The sequence below is a fragment of the Trichosurus vulpecula genome, chromosome 6 (assembly GCF_011100635.1).
Source record: "Trichosurus vulpecula isolate mTriVul1 chromosome 6, mTriVul1.pri, whole genome shotgun sequence".
NCBI classification, from domain to species: Eukaryota; Metazoa; Chordata; class Mammalia; order Diprotodontia; family Phalangeridae; genus Trichosurus; species Trichosurus vulpecula.
The window spans coordinates 58,479,160-58,492,773 of NC_050578.1; positions in this window are offsets into that span (position 1 = coordinate 58,479,160).

Below are 13,614 nucleotides of genomic sequence, written 5' to 3' on the forward strand. Positions count from 1 at the left end.
TCCCATATTGAATTCTATGTTATATAAATCTCTTATTACAATGAATAGTGGATCAATATTTAATTTTTTTCTTTATTCTGAAAAATCTTATCACACCAAAGACCTAGTATTAAAAATGAAATAATACTTGATGGTTCCCATTCTTAGCCCACGCCTAATTCTATTTTTCTTTTGCCATCAAAAGGTATGGACAATTTAGCCTCTGAGTGATTTTGGCTGCCCAAAATGCTATGAGAATTACCCAATGCGAATATAACCATGTTAAAAAATATACATTTTATTGATAATTTTTACTTTTACATTACCTATATATCCCAGTGTATTCTAACCAGAGATCCAACACCTATAACAAAGAATAAAAAAAGAGAGGGAAAAACAGTCCAACAAAATCTACCAACACATTAAAAAATTTTGATACCATAGGTAGTACTTCACACTCACAGTCCCCTAATTCTATGAAAATGTGCTTTTCATATCTCTTCTTTGGGGTTAAATTTGCTTATTATGATTTCATAGCTTCTAGTTTCAATCCCTTTGTGGTTTTTCCTTTCATTTACATTGTTTTAGATATTGCGTATACTTCCCAGGTTTCTTCTTACATCACTTTGCATCAGTTCATATAAGTCTTCCCATGCTTGTCAGTAATCATCATGGTCTTTGTTTCTTACAGCACAGTAATATTGCATTGCATTCCTGTACCAAAATTTGTTTAGCCATTCCCCAATCTATGGGCAGATACTTTTTGTTTCCAGTTCTTTGCTACTACTAAAAGTGTTGCTATAAAAGTCTTTTTAATTATTATCCTCCTTAAAGTATATGTCTAACGATAGAATCTCTAGGCCAAAGAGTATGAATAAATGTTAGCTGTTACTAATGGTTTGCACGTTAGATAACAGACTGGAAGAGTGCTTTAATGTCCTTCATTATTAAGCAGACTTCAACATAAAGGTCTGACTTGAATACTGCCCAAGGGTTCTAGGATTAGAGATCTGGAGCTAGAAAAGATCTCATAGGCCAGTCCCTCTCATTTTACTAATGTGGAAGCTAGAACCCAGGGAGGTTAAGTGACTTGTCCAAAGCCACATGGATAGTAAATGTAAGATGTGAGATCCGAATCCAAATCCTCTGATCTCAGTCAGAACCTAGAGTGGACTTTCCACTTAGTTACTAAAGTACCTAAAAAGTCTTGTTAGGCATCCTTATCTATAAAGCTGCTACATGCCATGAATCCCAAATTGCATTGTAGTGAGATTTCAGTGTATTTATAACATATAGCTTGACAACTTTAAATATCCATTTAATGTGTTCTCTACTTAACTATTGGTCTCATCAGATACTGACACCGGAACAAAAAAAAACCCCTAAATGAAGCAAAAATAAGAAAAACACATACATTTGCCTGCCAAATCCCAAATATCATAATAGTGAAAGAAAGCAGCCTTCCCCAAAATGAAGAACGCCCTCAGAAGTGCACTGGGTCCTCAGTTATGTCTGATTTTTTAAATGGCCAGCTTCATACCAAACTTCACTGAAGGTCCTCAAGCAAGGCCCTTTGACTGAATCCAAACTTCACAGAATTATCAGTTCCCCATCCCTGGGCTAACACTATTTGGTGGTGGCAGTTATGGCTTTCTCCTTTTCCCAGATGCCTTAGCCTCCTTCCTACTTAACACCCTGTTCTCTCTTATCACCTCTTGCTTCCCTTGGCACTTGCAGGCAAAACAAAGAAAAAAAGTGTTCATAACTTTTCTGAAGTCATATAAATCCTGCTGCCCCTTTTAATAGGCAATATATAGAGCACAGAGGGGAAAAATATATCAACCAATGGATTAACTCCACAGCCACAAAATCCCAGTTGGGTACCTATTACGGGGAATCAAAGTGCAGGAGTTTGAAATGATTGACAGAATAACTTTTTCCTATAATTTAGTAGAACCAGAATGAAAAAGACATAAGCAGAGAAGATGTTCTTTCTAGAGGCAAATAGAAGTCCTTTGTTTATAGATTGCCAGTATTTGCCCTCATCCAGCTTTACAGAGAGTCATAACTTTCCATCAAAAAGGAAGAAAATATGTACTTAGGGCTGAAGATAGAGCTTGAGAGTTGAGATTTCATACCCTGGTTTTCTTTCTGCGGAAAAAAGGCCCCCTTTAACCAGCTGAGCCAAAGATTCCATGACTTCCTTTCTTTGTTTTAAGTAGTTTCCTCTCTGACCTAACCCACCCATACTTACCAGGGCAGGAGGAGGATGAGCCAGGAGGAGGACGAAATAGTGAAAGGGGTGAAGGGCAAAGAATGAGCATTTAGAGAGGTAGGGGAAGAATCAAGATCATGGAAGCTAACATTCTGAGAGACTTGGTTGAAGTAGGAAGTTAATTATTTTGGTATTAGCCAGTACTAATAGCTACAAGTAAGGAAATAAAATGGTTCAATTTCTGATTTCAGCAAGCATTTGAATATCTAGAAGTTCCAGGGAAAATGACCCCTATTTCTCTCAGTGCCCTGTGATGAGTTCTAGCTGATCAGTAATAATAATAATTACTCTCATTTTACGGAACTTTAAAGATCTAAAAGCATTTTCCTTGTAAGGTAGACTGTATTATAATCCTTATTTTACAGATGCGGGAATGAGGCTCTGAAGCTAAAATCCCAAATAGTTTGACCTGCTTGGCTAATTAACTAGCCAACACTATTCCCACGGAGCAACCCTGCACAAAATGCTGACTGAACTGATAATTAATTTATGAAATTATGAAATGGGCCAGGCATGCCCAGTTCTTTGTGTATCACCAGGAAAGACCACAATGGCAAAGGGGAGTAATGCTGTGATCACATTTTAGTAAGGCACAGAGGGAGTAAGGGGAAATGACACAGAAAGTTTAGACAAATTGTAAAAGGCAGTCAGCAGAAGGACAGGAGATGGGGTGGTAAGAGAAGGTGGGCAGTGATGGGGAAGAGGATGGGGAAGGGGAAAGATAAAAAGTAACTCACATAACCATGGATTAGAGATGGGAGTACTTGGCAACGTGGATCCCATGGAAATTAGAGTGTTCTTGTTGGGGAAGGGAAGCAAGAATTCGAGGTCTCATTTTACAGGGTTTGGGGGGCAGACAGACTAACTCTTATCTGTACCATCTTGAAATTAGTTCATTAATCTTTCCAAATCATTTCAAAGTTGTTAGTAAAACTTTGAAGTTAATACAGCCACATCATTTCAAAATTATCAGCACCATTTGGTGATCTGCTGGTCTTTGCTGAAGAGGTCTGACATTTGCCTAAGATTTATATATCATGGGACCAAAAGACTCCAACAGCAAAACCTAGATGGCAACTCCTAATTTAGAATATATGACTAGGATGTGATTTTTGGATGGTACAATTTGCAAATTATGCTCTTTTATCTTTGGGACCTTTTGGGTGTGACTTCTAGGCTACCCTTTGCAATTCTACTTCTTGTTCTTGCTACCTTACACTGGCTACTTACATACCTACTATATGGACCAGAAAGGGAGGAGGTGATGGTCGGGGGACCAGAACAAGATACAATTTTAATACTAGCTCTGAGATGTTAAATGATTTAATTATAGTCAGAGGTAGAATTTCAGATGCCATCAAAATTTCACAAATTAAGAAACTGACGCCCAAGGAGATAAAGAGACTTGACTAAGGTCATGGGGTAGTGAGCATCAATGATGGATTATGAAGCCTGATCCTCTGACTCCAGTGAGATAGAGTCAGTGTTCTTTCTACTATACTATGCACAAAAAGTAGGTGTCTGAGACTATAGTTACAGGATTGCAGATTTAAAGGTAACAGAGTCTGAGTCTCAGAGAGGTTAAGTGACTTGCCCAGGGTCACAAAGCTAATGTCAAAGATAGGAAGGATATGAAACCAGGTTTTCCTGACTCCAGGTCCAGCATCCTACCCATTCAACCAACTCCTAATTCCCAGGGTGGTACCCTCTCCCACACACCACATTGCCTCTCAAATGCTACACCGCCTCCCACCAATGGAATGATAATTTGTTCATTGTTAGAATTCAGTGAGGTAAATCAAGTCCAGTAAAATTGCACTGTTTTTACACCTTTTGTCCTAGAAAATTATTTTTCAAGAGCTCATATCAATGGGTAGAATGGTTGACTCAATTCTTACAGATTGGGTCAGAGAGGAAGCTGCTTAGAACAAACAGAGGAAGTCATGAAATCACAGGCAGTATTGCCTAAGGCTTCTATTGAGCTACGTTCTTTTCATTAAGTGAAGCAGGCATTGAATAAAATGACTGTGTAAGAGACAAATCTCAGAAGAATACAGAAGACTCTGATCTCAAATCTGATAGGAAAAGATTAATATCTCAAAGCTGCACTGAATATGCAAATATGAATATGCAAATATGAAAGGAGAAGTCCCAAATCAGTTGTGAGGTACATATGGCAAAAGAACAACCAAAAAGGAAAGAAAATTTCTAGTTCATGTGATCTTTTCCTGCGTGGGAACTTGGAGTCTTCAGATTATTCCGCAAAGTCTGGGCAGGCCGTAGGCATCTTCAGATAGTTAGCTGTCTCACAAAGCTAGACCTCATACTCTTAAATGCTTGTAAAGCAGAAGAAAAATCTGGATTTAGTTTTGGTTACGAGGTGCATTTTAATGATCCATAAATGAACCAGAAACCACATTTCGAACTTGCCTGATCAACAAGTTCAGGCAAAGCTCAGGATTTTTTTTTTTGGCTCCATTTCAAATTGTACCATGAGACTGAATGCCCATCTTCAAATAAAATCTTTGTGAAATTTGAGGTGGTATGTTTTTTTTTCTTCTGCCCAGATTATCAGTGGATTTGTCTCCACAACAAGCAAAACTTGTAGCTCAGGCTACTCAAGGAATGCTATCAGATATCCACCTTCTCTAACCCCTCGTGTGTGCTGATGCTTTGCCAAGCTGCTCTATATTTGGATTTATGTGTAACATTTAATACTTTGGTCTGAGTTGTATTAAAACAACACACTTCATTTCTATGGGAGGTTGACTTTTGCTCTGTTGCTTTTCTGCATATTTACATGTCTGTAAAGCAGAAGGATTATGTTTCCCCAGGGGACATATCTGCCCTCTTGGTGAAAGAGCTGAAAGTTCTCCTGGCGTTCCAGAAGTCTCTATTTTGAGACTCTATTATTCATAATTTATATATGTCACTATCTTTGGGCCAGAAACACTAGAGTATTATTGAGTTACAGTTTTCCAATGATGACACATAGATCTATTTATCAGTTACCTTCTACAGAGACCATCTACAATTTGGCAAATTATCTGGTTAGTGAGATATGAAAAAAACCTCAGACAAGTTTTTTACTTACTCCTATAAAAATTAAACTATACAGAGATCTGTTAGCCCAAAGAATTATGTTCACCAGCATATTCAAAGGATAATTCATTGAAGCAAGGGTCACTGCCTCCAAGTTCAACGTAATGTGCTCAGAGTGCCATTAGTTATAAGCATATTGTTCAAGCACATTCTCTATTAACAGAGTAGGAACCATGAATAAAATAGCAAAAATTTTAATTAGGAAAGAACAGCTAAGTAAATAACATGGGAAAAGCTCCCATATACAAAGGATGACAATTTCCCACTCATTACCATGCCAAACACTGTCCTGGATAATTTCCACTCCTCCCCGGGTTGTGTCCTAGCTGGAATTCCTCTCATGTCTCCGTGTCCCAGTAACTGGCTGTGCTTCATTCCACTTTTCCGGTGATCGCTCGTTTCCATCCCTAATGTGGCCACTTACTATTTCTCTGCAGAGCTGCTGCTGTCATCTGCTTCGAGGCATCTTCTCCTTCATTGAGCTGCTGTCAGCTGCTAAAGCTATCTTTGGCTTGTAGGACAGGGCCTCTTAGACTTTCTGTGTATCATGGACCCCTTTGGTCCTCTAGTGAAGGCTCTGTACTCCTTCTCAGAGCTGTTTTTAAGTGCATAAAATAAAATGCAGAGGGTTACAAAGAATAAAGATGTAATTTTTTCCCCATTCAAGTTCACAGACAACCCCCAGCCCCCACTAAAATCTAGCTTGAGAAATCCCATTTCTAGGACTTCTTCCTCAAAGGGAGATTTGTTGCTATTTTCGAAGATTACCTTATGCCATAGATAAATTTTTGGGCTTTTTTTGGGGGGGGTGAGGAGGGGGAATTCATATACATAGCAGTACCCAATGGTCACAGAAGAGAGCCTCTCAGGTCGAGATTCTTTTTTTAATTTTCATTTTTTTTTTGCCAATTCCTACTTGTTCTTGGCCTCAGTGGGAATTCTCCCCAGATTCATTTAAAATTTCAGTTGGGATGAAGGAATTCCTTTTAGGTACCATCACATTTTGGCAGCTAGTACAGGGTCATGCAAATTACCCTGGAGCTCCAAAAGGTTTCAAGAGGAACTTAATAACTCTGAAGGGGTGGGCAGAGTTGGCTACTTTTGCCTTATATTCCTGCAGGTACACCCAGGTCACTATCCCCCTTATATTACAAATAATAATTTTAAAATATTCTTCTGTTAAGTTCAGTGAAGCATTCATTTTTATCTTAATTATAACTTCTATAAAATTATTTTACCAGTATTTTAGTAATTTGTGACAAAAATAAGAAAAGTTTTCCTTTCCCAATTACAAATGCTTTGATTAAAGCTGTATCTACAGTATTCTTAGCATTTGGATGGAAAGGAAACACTTAGCTAAGCCTTTGAGATATTTCCATATATCTGAATGCTTGGCATCCTGAAGGCATTTCTGGATAGTTGGCTACATTTTTCAGGTTTTACCTTTATCTTTGACATTGGCTAGATAAAATTTAACTCTCCTTATTTGCCCTCAGTCTTTCTCCCTCCCTGAAAGAAGTGAACAAAGATGAAATGAATCATCAGTGCTGTTTCTAACTCACATTTTGGTTTCAATTTAATTTTTAAATGTTTTAAATTCCAAAACTGCATTTGGTCTCATTCTGCAGGTAATGTTACATGCTGTTTGTTGAACAACCCCAAAAGATTTCAGGTTAAAAAATAGGGGAGGGGAAGGACGGAGAAAAATTTGAAACTCAAAATGTTGTAAAATATGAATGATAAAATTTTTCTTGTTATGTAATTATGGGAAAAAATAAAATACAATTTAGAGCAAAAAAATTATAAGCAAATAAATTTGTATTTGGAGTGGAGATTTTTCTTTCTGATGACTTCTGGGAATTCATTTAGTGTTCTTCACTTGTCCTTCTTTCTCACTCTGCCTGCCTTTGGACAGACCATCTAGCTAAACTTCCTTGTCGTTCTGACCACAGGTTGACTGGAAAGGGTTTCATGATTTAGCATCTTGAATGCTAAATCAGGCTGAAACCGATTACCATTGAAAGAAAATTCCAGAGACCTTCTAAGAGTTGTTTTGTGTCTTTGGGAATTCCAAAAGTTGTCACAAAAGAATTTCACAATATTATATATTTAGAGATTTGGTTTTCTCCTGAGTAAAAAATTTCACAAAGCAAGCTTTAGATTTAAAGAATGATGAGATGCCTTCATTTAGACATAACAAAAAGTGTTTTGTTAATGCTGCTAAATCTTGTGGAGAAGCAAGCACTAATCTTTGGCTAAAGAATAGTTTTTAAAAATATTTTGTGGTGTGGAATAATCAGATCATGAAAATATTTAAAGATTCCAGTTGCATATTTCTCAGATCAAAATTTGTCATGTTTATTTTCTTCTCCTTTTCCTCATAGCTGCCAAATATTTTTTGGTGACTGACTGGGGAAGTTTCCCAGAGCATTTCAATGAAGTAAAGGTCAATAGGTATATGCATGCTGCCCAGGTGGGAGAAACTAGAGGTGGTATCGATATTATCTATCAACGGTTTATGAAATGCTTCTTTATCTATACCTTCCAATCATACCCTCTTTTATAAATAAATTTTATATTAAGTTTATGACAAATTAACCCATCACTCACATTTTGGCCAGGAATGACATGCCTCAATGCATTCCATTGTAAGTACATATTGTGGGCTATTTCCATCCAAAGTAATACTTTTCCCAAGGCACATATATAGATCTTTTTTTTTAGAAAGGCTTGACAGAATTACTCTCTTTTTAGTGGCAGCAGAGAGTTTACAGATTTACTATTAGTTGATAAAGTGAGCTAAGGTTAGATTTTCCCAGAGACCCTTTCAAGTCACAAAATGCCACTCCTATAAATATCCCTAGTTGTTCATTTTCATTTCTCACAGTTACTTCTTGGCTTCCTAACCAGGCATTCGGTGTGAAAAGATGTATGGCATTTCATGAGAAATTCCAAATGTGGACAGTATCAAGAACTACCTTGATATCAGAAAGTAGATTAGTACTTAAGGAAGCTAGATTCAAAGAAATAAAGTGATCCAGTCTTCTGAACCAAAAATGTACAATTTTAAAAATTCCAACTTTAGGCTAAGTGTAACAGAAATTACTCTGGCCCCCATTGCCTAAGGACCAGGTGTTTTACATTTCCACCCCCCCCCCCACTTCCCCAGGCTTCTCAAGTACCCTTGAGAGGTTGGAAGGTCTCTTATCTCTGCCACTGGTTCAAGGCACCATTGTTTGTGTTCCTCTAATTTTAGGGGGTCCAAGCATCCCAGTTGCATATAACCACTTAACAGTCAGATTAGCTTTTAACGAGGAACATTTATTTCCATAGTATACCAAGAACAAATCTACAAACATCCACCTGTCAATAGCTGGGGAGCATAATTCCCCTCAAACACCACCTAATTACCTGGAGAAAGGAGAGGGATTAGGTTTACAATTTAACTCAATTCATATATAGCATTAATCCCATCAAGTTCCAACTCCAAATGCACCTTGGGCTTTCTCCCTGGGAAACTGGCCTAGAATTTGGCCTAGAATCCTAGGCTCCAAGGTTTCCATGGGTCCAGCTCCCAAGTCCAGGATTGCACTCCCTTCACCTAGAACTGAAAAGATCAAAATCTCAAGCCTGTCACTTGAGTCACAGGGCCTAAGGGGAAGAAAGAGGCCTTTCTGTAACCAGTTTACAACATGGTGGCCCTGATGTGAGTGACTGAGTCATTCACTCAAGGACACTACCAGAAAAAGAAAGTTACTGTGCCTTGAGTGACTTTGAGAAAGTCATTTAACTTAGAGGCAGTTAGATGATGGAATTGAGAGGTGACAGGACCTGGAATCAGGAACACTTGAGTTCAAATCCAGCCTAAGACACTTGCTAGTTGTGTGACCCTGGGCAAATCACTTAACCTCTGCTTGCCTCAGTTTCCACATCTGTAAAATGAGGATGATAATAGTACTGACTTCCCAGGGATGTTGTGAGTGTAAAATGAAATAATACTTGTAAAGTACTTTGCAAACCATGACGTAGTAACTAAATGTTCAGGATTATTGTGGTTGTTGTTACTCCTACAAATAATAATAATTAAAACCATCTAGGGCATCATTTTCCTCATCTGAAAAATAAAGGGGATTAATTTTATGGTCTCTGAGGTTCCTTCTAACTCTATAATTCTATTATCTTATCCAAATATTCTCTAGACTTTAAGATGTACCTCAAATTTCTCCTCTTTGGTAAGGCTTTCCTTTTTCAATGATTCGTCCCTTCTTCTAAATTCTGATAAGTTGTAGGTAGCCTGATATAGTTAGTATAAGGAGCATTGGGTTTGGACTTAGGTTTGAAACCCTCTTCTCCTATGGGTTGCTTCTCCTCCAGAGCGTTGCTGATTATTCCTACCCTGGGGTTCTACTGGTAATCTTGAGAGGCAAGGTTTCTTCTAGTAGGTTTCACAAGTCCCCAGCAGTATGCTCCCCATGTCAATCAACCAGTTGAACTTCAGTAGCATTGAGAAAAGGTATTTACTGAGAAGGCTTATAGTAAGAACGATTGAATGCAATTCAATAGATTCAACATTTATTAACTATCTGTTATGACCCAGGCACTGTGTTGATGCTGGGGATACAAAAAGAAGCAAAAAACAATCCCCACCCTCATAGAGTTTACAGTGCAACGGGGGAGACAACACACAAACAAATATATGAAAACAAGCTACATACAGGATAAGTAGGAAATAATTAATAGAAGGAAGGCAATGGAATTCAGAAGAGTTGAGGAAGGCTTCTGGTAGGACATGAGATTCAGCTTGCAGACTAATGGTGGAGACAACTGTAATGGCAAGCAAAGTAGGACTTTTTGTTGTCTTTTGTTTTGGAGTGCTTCTCAGAACTAAGGCAATCAAGTGCCTTTGATTGAATCTTGCCTTTGTTTGTAGAAAGGCCCACACCTTTTTGCTAGTTAGGTCAAGTGAGGTGTGAAACCCTCAAGAGGTGTGAAGTGCTCTGACCCTGAAGAAGTGTATAAATACTCTGAAGTTAGCATTTTGTTTGGGGCTCACTCATTGGAAGAGTGTTGGTGTGGAGACTCTGGGTAGCCATTAAGGAGCCCCCTGGCTTTGAAAACCCAGATGTTGGTGTTTCTCTCTCTGGTAACTATATATGTATAGCTTTGGTCAGGCAGCTAGAAGCCTGTCCATTGGTTTGTGTTATTTGCTCTGTTTATATTTTCTCTGTTAGTAATTTTTGTTTGTATTTGCTCTGAAGTTCAGGGTGCTGGCTTTTCCTCCTGAATTAAGTGAATGATATATGTATGTTTGATTAAAGTGAGATTGTAAAACCCTTAAAGTTGCTTTCCTTAGAAAAGCAGACCAAAGAACCTGTGCTAATAGCCCTCCTGTGTGCTGCTGTTGTTGGTCTTACACAGCCACAGTAGTAGCAAGCAACTTTGTTGTTACAACAACATGCAAACAAATATATGAAAGCAAGCTACATACAGGATAAGTAGGAAATAATTAATAGAAGGATGGCATTGGAATTAAGAAGGGTTGGGGGAGGCTTCTGGTAGGACATGAGATTTTAGTTGGGACATAAAGGAAGCCAGCAAGTCAATAATCAGGCTGGTGGAGGGATAGCATTCCAGGCATGAGGGATAACCAGAGAGAATGCCTAGAGCTGGAGATATGGAATCTCTTGTTCTTGGAATGGCCAGGAAGCCAGCATCACTGGATTGAAGAGTATGTGAGGGAGTAAGGTGTAAGAAGATTGGAAAGGTAGGAGGGAGCTAGCTTATGGAGGGCTTTGAAAACCAAACAGAGCATTTTGCATTTGCTTCTGGAGGCCACAGGAAGCCACTAAAGTTTATTGAGTGGGAGTAAGAGAATGACATGATCAGATTTGTGTTTTAGGAAAATCACTTTAGTGCCTGAGTGGAGAATGGATTGGAGTGGGGAGAGACTTGAGGCAGGTAGACCCACCTGTAGGATATTGCAGCAATCAAGAAGGTGATGAGGGCCTTCACTGGTTTCAGTGTCAGAAGAGAGAAGGGGATATATTTGGGAGATATCGCAAAGGGGAAATCAACAGACCTTGGAAAAAGCTTGGATATGGGGGTAAGAGATAGTAAAGAATCCAAGATGGCACCTAGGTTTTGAGCCTGAGGGACTGGGAAGATGGTGTTGCCTTCTACAGTCATACAATAATAACAATTGGCACAAATTATCCTCCTCCTCTTCCTCTTCCTCTTCCTCCACAACTGTAGGGGCATTCTTTCTTTTAACACTCTTTCTTCTCCCTGGTGGGGAGAGTGGACTCAAACCTGAAGTACATATAGAGAACACATGTGGCAAAGAGTAACCTTCCAACTCCTGGCTCTGGAAGGTATTTTCTCCCTTCATGGAGGCCTCATGCAAGTCCTTCCAGGTGGAGCCCACTGCAGGGCTCTGAGCATCAGTGCTCAGGCCATAATTAGCAAACCATCCATCACTAAGGGCCACAATCCCTTAGGCTTCTGCCATCCTCCAGGTACTATTTCCACATCTGTCTGTAGGTGCTTTCTTTGTCATTGACTCTTGAACTCATCATGTCACCTGGCACTTCCCATCTTGGAATACTAATTAGCCTATGATAGGGAAAAGATAAACACAAAAAACAGGTGCCATGTGTTCACAGAGATGTGGTGGGTAAGTGGGAGACAGGGCAGCCTATCTGTGCTCTTTCCCCTACCCCCACCCCCTACCCCACCTACCTTCAGGTCAAAACAACCCTCCTCACTTGCAATAGTCAAGGAAAAAAGACTGAGGGATGGGTAGGTCCCACTTTTGTATGCACTCTGTTCTGGCTTAGTAACTTGTGAGTCATTAGTCTGTCTGGTTCTGCAGCCAATTAGAAGACATTGTCTTCACACAGTACCAGTCCCTCAGCTAGTCATGGCTAGAAACTTGTTCCTCCTATACATCCACATGGTTGCTTGAACTGAAACCAGGCAAGGAATATCTGTGAATGCCTCAAGGACAGCCCCCTCCCTGCTCCCACCATACATAGATCAGCTCAACCCCCATTACTGAATGTAACTGTAAACACCCGCTACAGCCTTTCCTTCTCATAATTAAACGCTCCTGTTATTTTTGTATTTGCCACGGGAGAATTTCGAGTCGTGCATAAAATAATAAAATGTTAGAGCAAACATTTGCATTCTTATAAAAACATTGTTTTTAGGTAAAAAATACTCTTAAAATATATTCTTGTTAACCTAGTTAGTCTATAGGGAATACTTTCTGTTATTTGAGTTTTTCCAGATTTGCATGGTAAATTTTAAGAACTTCAAAGAAGTTTGCTGGTTTGCCATCTGCACTGTTGGAGGGAGTGTCCACACCAACGAAATCATTGGGATCCATTGGGAAGTATTATTTTAGTTTTATTTGTGGTTTGATTGATTATTTGGAAAGAGCATGGAAATAAAAAAGATGGAACTAGTTTGATTTCTATTCATTCATTGAATTCATTCAACAAACATGCATTCAAACAACAAATATTAATCCCTTGCTTTGTGCGGAGTACTTTGCTAGGTTCTAAGGGACACAGAGTTTAGTGTTGTAGTTGGAGAGTGGAAAGGGACCCTACAAGTCATCTATAGGTTATCTAGTCAAACATAGTCATTTACAGATGAAAGAATTAAGGCAGAGAGATCATAGAATCATTAACTTAAGGTTCTCATTTTACAGGCTAGTAAACTGAGGCATAGAGATGATAAGTGATGTGTTCAAGGTCATGCAGATAGTAAGCATCAAAGTAGGATTTATACCTCCAGAGTCAACAGTGCTTTCTGTTGTTATCACGCTGAGAGGTTAAGTAGTTGTCTAATGTCACACGGGTAGTTAAGTGGCAAAGCAGTGATTTGAACCCTCAACACCAAATCCAACATTCTGCCCATGGCATCATACACCATTGTATGCTTGTGAAGCTTTTCAGTCAAGTTACAAGTACCATCATACCTGGCTTCTACCAATGTACTACAAAGTGTCTGTTTTCTGCCAGGTGATCACAAGATGGTGAGAGGGTAAGAGTATGTAAAGAGCCATTATTGATGGTGGGGAATTCCAATTGCTTACACACCCTATGAAGCCTAACAGGTTGTCCCTATTTTGCAAGGCTAAAAAGGCATGGGATTGGAAAGTGGTATTAGAATGCCTTCTCTGAAGGGGGACTCAGAAATTTAAGACCCTAAAACCAAAGATACTGGGTGAGCTCTCCCATTAATCATCTAAA